Source organism: Tupaia chinensis, unplaced genomic scaffold, assembly GCF_000334495.1.
Source record: "Tupaia chinensis unplaced genomic scaffold, TupChi_1.0 Scaffold000420_1, whole genome shotgun sequence".
Lineage (NCBI taxonomy): Eukaryota > Metazoa > Chordata > Mammalia > Scandentia > Tupaiidae > Tupaia > Tupaia belangeri.
Genome location: NW_006159925.1, coordinates 1690215 through 1696214, shown reverse-complemented (window position 1 = coordinate 1696214; position 6000 = coordinate 1690215). Strand labels below are relative to the sequence as shown.

The following is a 6000-nucleotide window of genomic DNA, read 5'->3' as shown; positions in this document are numbered from 1 at the left end:
AGTATCACTTTTTACTTAAACTAGCAAAATATTTCTAATTTTATATCAAGGAGAAATTAAAGCTCAAAATTTAATTTAGCCTTATGAAACATATTAAGATTACCAGAATATCTATAATTAGACTGGCCCTCAGAAAGAAAATACATGCATATTTGTGTGTGTGTGTGTGTGTCCTTGACTAAAGACACTTTCTGGAAAGTTCTGTTATTTAAAAAAACGTATAATGTAACTGTATAGTGAGGTAAGGGAGGAAAAGAACAAGTAGTGGGACCAAAAAAAATCTTTAAATAAATCCCATTATCACTGTAATAACAAGTTTATAAACAGATTACATTAACATTCAGTTTTGTGGATGCTTAGTGCATTAACTCTAAATAAAGTCCAAACTCAGAAGGTGATAAACTATTTTAGCACTGGCTCAATTCAAACTTAATGATTATATTAGCTACTAGGTGGGAGGCATGGACTCTGTGTGTGTGTGTGTGTGTGTGTGTGTGTGTGTGTTTAGATGGATGTGTATTTCATTCACCAGAAGGACATTCAGTAAATATGAGGCAGGAGCTGCCATCCCTGGATTTTTTTCTGACAGATGAATTTGGGAAAACAGAATAGCAACATAGAGCAAACACAACCAAGCAAATAATGACTCAAGTTCATTGAAAACATGTGCACATCTTATTTTTTAGATATCATTTAGGTCAATAATTTCAGAAGAGGTAGAGAAAAAAATACAAACCTTGCAAATATATGTGTGTACCAAAATTGAAATTATTTCAAAGAAATCTAAAATTGAGAAGAAACAGAAATAAACTGAACATCTAGCATGTTTAACACTGGAATAATGCCGAGGCAGGCGGTGGGCGGCAGCCGAGTAGGAGGATGTGGGTCACACGTCAGCTGGTGGTGGCGCTGGCTCCGGGCACGCTGCCGGGAGGTCGGGCGCTGCGGCCCGGTGACTGCGAAGTTTCTATTTCTTATCTGGGAAGGTTTTACAGGATCTCAAAGACAGATACGTCACATTTGCACCAGCCATTATTGAAAAAGAACTTATAAAATTCTGCCGTGAAGCAAGAGGCAAAGAGAATCGGTTGTGCTACTACATAGGGGCCACAGATGAGGCGGCCACCAAGATTATCAGTGAGGCGTCAAAGCCCCTGGCCCACCACTTCCCTGTAGGGATCTGTGAGAAGCTCAAGAAGGACAGCCGGGTCTGTGAGCTCAAGTATGAAAAGCAAATCGACCTGAGCACAGTGGACCCAAAGACGCTCCGAGTGAAGGAGCTGAAGAAATCCGGGAGGACTGGGGGAAACATGCAAAAGCTGCGCAGAAAAATCTGACTACATCCGGAGGATACCAGAACTGAAGCCTAAATACGCCCCCCAGGCAGCCAGCGCACCAAAACAGCCTTTTGTAATTTATTTTTTAAGCGGGCTCCTGACAGCATCAGGTGTGAAGCCTGGAGCTTTCCTGATGAGCTGGCTCTCCACGCCCCCTGGGGGCAGGGGGCTCTACTTCCTTCTGTTGCTGCTTTACTCTAGGACTTCAAAGTGTGTCTGGGATTTTTTTATTAAAGGAAAAAATTTCTAGGTGTTCTTGGATAATTAAAATGAATACTGAAATAGGGGGCTGACCCCATTAAAAAAAAAACTGGAATAACGCCAAGTAGTTAAATTATGAAAGGTTTTTACTAATCAGCATTAATTTTCTCTTATTAAATTCAGACAGAAATATTAAAATCAAACAACAAAATTTAAAAAATAGCAAAATTGGTCTTATTAATGATCATAACAGTCGTGATCACACAGCACACCAAATAATAAGTTTACAACAAAATGCTAGGTTTTGCCAGCTCTGAAATGAACATGTTGGCCATGAAAACACAGAATTATCTGCAGTAAAAAATAAAAGTCACCAAGATCACTACTGGTCATCTAAAGAATGCATCAAGTATTTTACGACTGTTTTGACTGAATATAAATTATGGTTTCTAGGGCATCATAAAAGTATCAGAAACTAAGCAATGGATTCCACATTTTTAGAAGACATCTCCAATGTCAATTCAAGTATTGTGAATGTATTTTCCTTTCTAAATTTCTGAATGCTTTTTGTTTCAAAACCAGATTTTCTGTTAAGTGAATAATGTATGGCTTACCCTTACCTAATTAGATTAGGATTTGTTTGTCTCCATTGAAGTGACAGGAAATGAGCTATTAATTATAGGCTTAGACCCAACCTAATGGCAGCATCAATAATTTTACTGCAATTTTTCAATAAATTCCAAAACATAAAACCTGATGAACGCATTCTGGAGGTGGCACAAGCTTTACGCCCGTTAACATGGAGACAACACATTGATTGCCTGCTATGACATTATTAAAATGAACTGACAAGACAGCTTCCGGGAAAACAAGTTCAAATAAAGCAGGCAGTCACTGCATCAATTCACTCTTCCTAAAAATAGAGTATGGAAATTTTGAGGCAAGTTGTGCATATTTATATAAAATATTTTGACTTGAAAGTTTCAATATATGGACATTGGAACCTCAACATTAATGTTGATACCACTCCTATTCATTTCATTAACTATGGTTATTGCCAATAAGAATCATATTCATTTAGTTCAGAATATTTATTGTGAAAGTAGGAAGTGCCAGACACTCTTCTCTAAGGGAAGAGAGACAACATCGCTAAAGCCTCTACTTGATTAAGTGAAAGCAAATAGAATCTAATGCCCAATGTTGGATTTGGCACATCAGGTAGAAATGTGCTATTTATACGGAATATGGGAGAGAAGGCAGAGGGCATGGGTATCTATAAAAATAAGCAGGTGGATTTAGTGGTGGTAGTTTTGGGGCTTCTCTTCTGAGGCTTTCTGTTGTCTTGATTAATCAGGAAAGATGACCATCATTTGGTTTAATTTACTTTGTTCTCTTTACTTTGAATTTAACATGAATACAATGATAATGATTTTTTTGTGTTTTGTTTTTTCTTTTTTCTTTTTTTTTTCAGCAAATACATCTTCATAGGTGCAGGCACAGAACAGGTGAAAAGTTTATCCATCAAGATTTTGACTCCTTCTAGATAGATACAAAGTACAGAGAGAGGCGAGAATGTTCTGTGTATGTGCAGGGGTATGATTAGAAAGACCATGATATCAAATGGGGCATGGAGGGATACGAAGACATGAGGGCGATGAGTCATAGTACAAAGGCAATAGAACCCATGACATATTTTGAGGAATTTGGGCAATCGTTGTGGTGGTGAATATAAAAAGAGTGAACTGGAGAGTGGCTGTGAGTGGAGAGTGGAACATTTCCAGCGTAGATTGTAGAAGAGTTACAAATAAATATCATAACACCTAAGTACACTTTCTACTAAGTTTAGTGGGTCATGGCTGACATTTTGAAATAGGATAAACAAAATACAGTAGACTAGAATAGAAAATTCAGTACACTATAAACCGTAAGATCTTTTGCATAAAGACTTTATTTTTGAGCAATTTTATATATACAGCAGAATTAAGGGTAAAATTCAGAGGTTTCCCATATGCCCTCTGTCCCCACACATACATAGCCTCCCGCATTATCAACATCTCCCACCAGAATGACCCAGTTGTTACAACTGATGAACCTACATTGAAACCTCATAATCACAGGAAGCCCATAAAGTTCACTCTTGGTGTTGCAGGTTCTGTGGATTTGCATAAATGCGTAATTACATGTAACCAACATTACAGAGCCCTACAGAATAGCTTCACTGCCCTAAAAATGCCCTACCCTCTGTTGATTCATTCTTCCCACAACTCCACCTCTGACAACCACTGATCTTTTTACTGTCTCCATAGTTTTGCCTTTTTTGACAGAGTATTTCTTCTTAGCACTGAATGATGTGTGGTAAGAGTACGTTTAGTTTCATAGGAAACTGCCCAACGGTCTTCCAGAGTGGCTGCACCATTTTACAGTCAGCAATGAATGAGAGTTCCTGGGCAGCATTTGGTATCATCAGATTTTCAAACTTTGGCCATCTGTTTTTGTTTTTATTTTGTTTTGTTTTGCTATCAGACACATATATTTACCAGAGAGAGATAAAGAGAGAAAGAAATAGAGAGAGAGAAAATGAGAAATCAGCTTCCAAGGAAAATGGCCACACCGCTATCCCTTCTCGTCTCCTCTCTGCATTTTGGTCACACAAGCATACGGACCTGGTGAGATTTTCCCTTTTTGTAATTTTATTTTTTCATGTTTTTGTTATAGAGTGCGTGCACCCACTGGAGAGAAGCAGAGACAGACAGAAAGAGGGAAAGTGAGAAACCACACCCCAGTGTGGGATCCATGCCACCTCCTGGCCCTAGTTCGGCCATTCTAGTAGGCAGGTATCACAAAATTCTTTCAATTTGCATTTCCACACAGACTATTTGTTCATATGCTTATTTTTCATCTTTATATCTTCTTTGGTGAGGGATCTGTAAAGGTCCTTAGCCAATTTTTTTTTTTTTTTTTAATTTTTGTCATAGGGTGTTTGCTCTTGCCAGAAAGAAACAGAGAGAGACAGAGAGAGAGAAAATGAGAAAACACCTCAAAGGACAGAGAGTTACAAATTTTTCCTGAACATAATTAATAATCTTATTTCTGTTACTACTTTTCATTTTTTTTTCATTCTGATTAATATACCTAGTTTTATTTAGATGGTATTTGACTAGTGCATCATTTCACATCTTCAACATTTTCTATGTTTCTGAAATCACTTTCTTTTGTAGGTGTTACATGATTGAAAGTAGATGTTTTAGACAAAGATATGACAGTCTTTGATGTTGGCCTTTGTCTTCAAGGAAAACCCTCTTTTAGGCTTCAGTTTCTCCTCAATTTGTTCTGTGGTTGTTTGTTTATTAGATTCTAGGGGTGACGTGGCTCTCGCTGAGTTTTTAAATGGCTATCATTAATTATTTTTAATTGACATTCTCTTACTGTGTTGTGGTTGAAAATGTGATTATGATGTCATTACAAGTACATCCACACTTCGAAATATACTCTATCCAGAATCTACTTCTCTTTCAGTGTGAGAACACTAATATCTACCCTGTCTTACTGGCACCTGAATTAAGGTAGTTAAACCTCTGTTTTCTCATCGCTAAAATGGAGAAAATACTAAAAGAAATATCTACCTTAAAAGATTGTTGCTATACCAATTGCTACTTGTAAAGGGCATACTTCAAAGGCAGTCTTTAAGCCACTTCTGGGCCCAGGGAATCAGAACTTTAAGGAAGAAACTGGTCTTGCATATATATGGAATTTGAAGCAGCTCTCGGTGGCCATGTTTTTTTCTGCTTTAACTACCACCACACAGCTCACAGAACTGTTGAAGTTTACAAAGGAATCGCTCTCCTTCAAGTCATGACCTATAAAATACCCATTTCACCTCTTTAAAGATGCCTTTCTCTATCTCCTTGCTTACTCCTTAAAGAACTGCAGTGATTATGGGAATGGTTTTTGCAAACCACTTTGGTTTGGGCTGATCAGGAACAATTTTCGGCTGAGTGACTAAAATAGGCTGCCTGCTGTTCTAAAGAACGTTTCTATGTTTTTAACAGGTTTTTACTGTTAAATACTTCCTAACATCCTGAGTACCTGAGGGTTTTCCATTTAAATTCCTCATGTTTATTTATACATTGAGTCTAGTAAGCATAAGCTCTTTGTCTTTATCCTCTTAATGATTTACTTGATATTTAACCTAAGGGATGGAAGCTCTGTGATTTTATGGGAATGACAGAATTAAACTGCCTCCCACCAAGTTCCCACAGGTACAAGAGATAAAAGATACACTTGGAGAATTTATCCCAGGAGGGAACGTTGTTATGTCCTACAGAAAATAACAGATAGAACCAGACTAATTGGGATTAAAATTCCCAACACCATTGTGATAGATTAAAAAAAAAGCACATTTCCAGAATAAAATACAGAGATGATAAAGGAACACTGAAACAATAAAGAGAAAGTTGATAAA

At 37.3% G+C, this 6000-nt stretch overlaps 1 pseudogene; it reads left to right on the top strand.

Annotated features, from left to right (window-relative positions):
* The first annotated feature begins 879 nt into the window (after positions 1–879).
* The window catches only part of LOC102475539 (mesencephalic astrocyte-derived neurotrophic factor pseudogene), a 30578-nt pseudogene continuing 25457 nt past the window's right edge, over positions 880–6000 (top strand).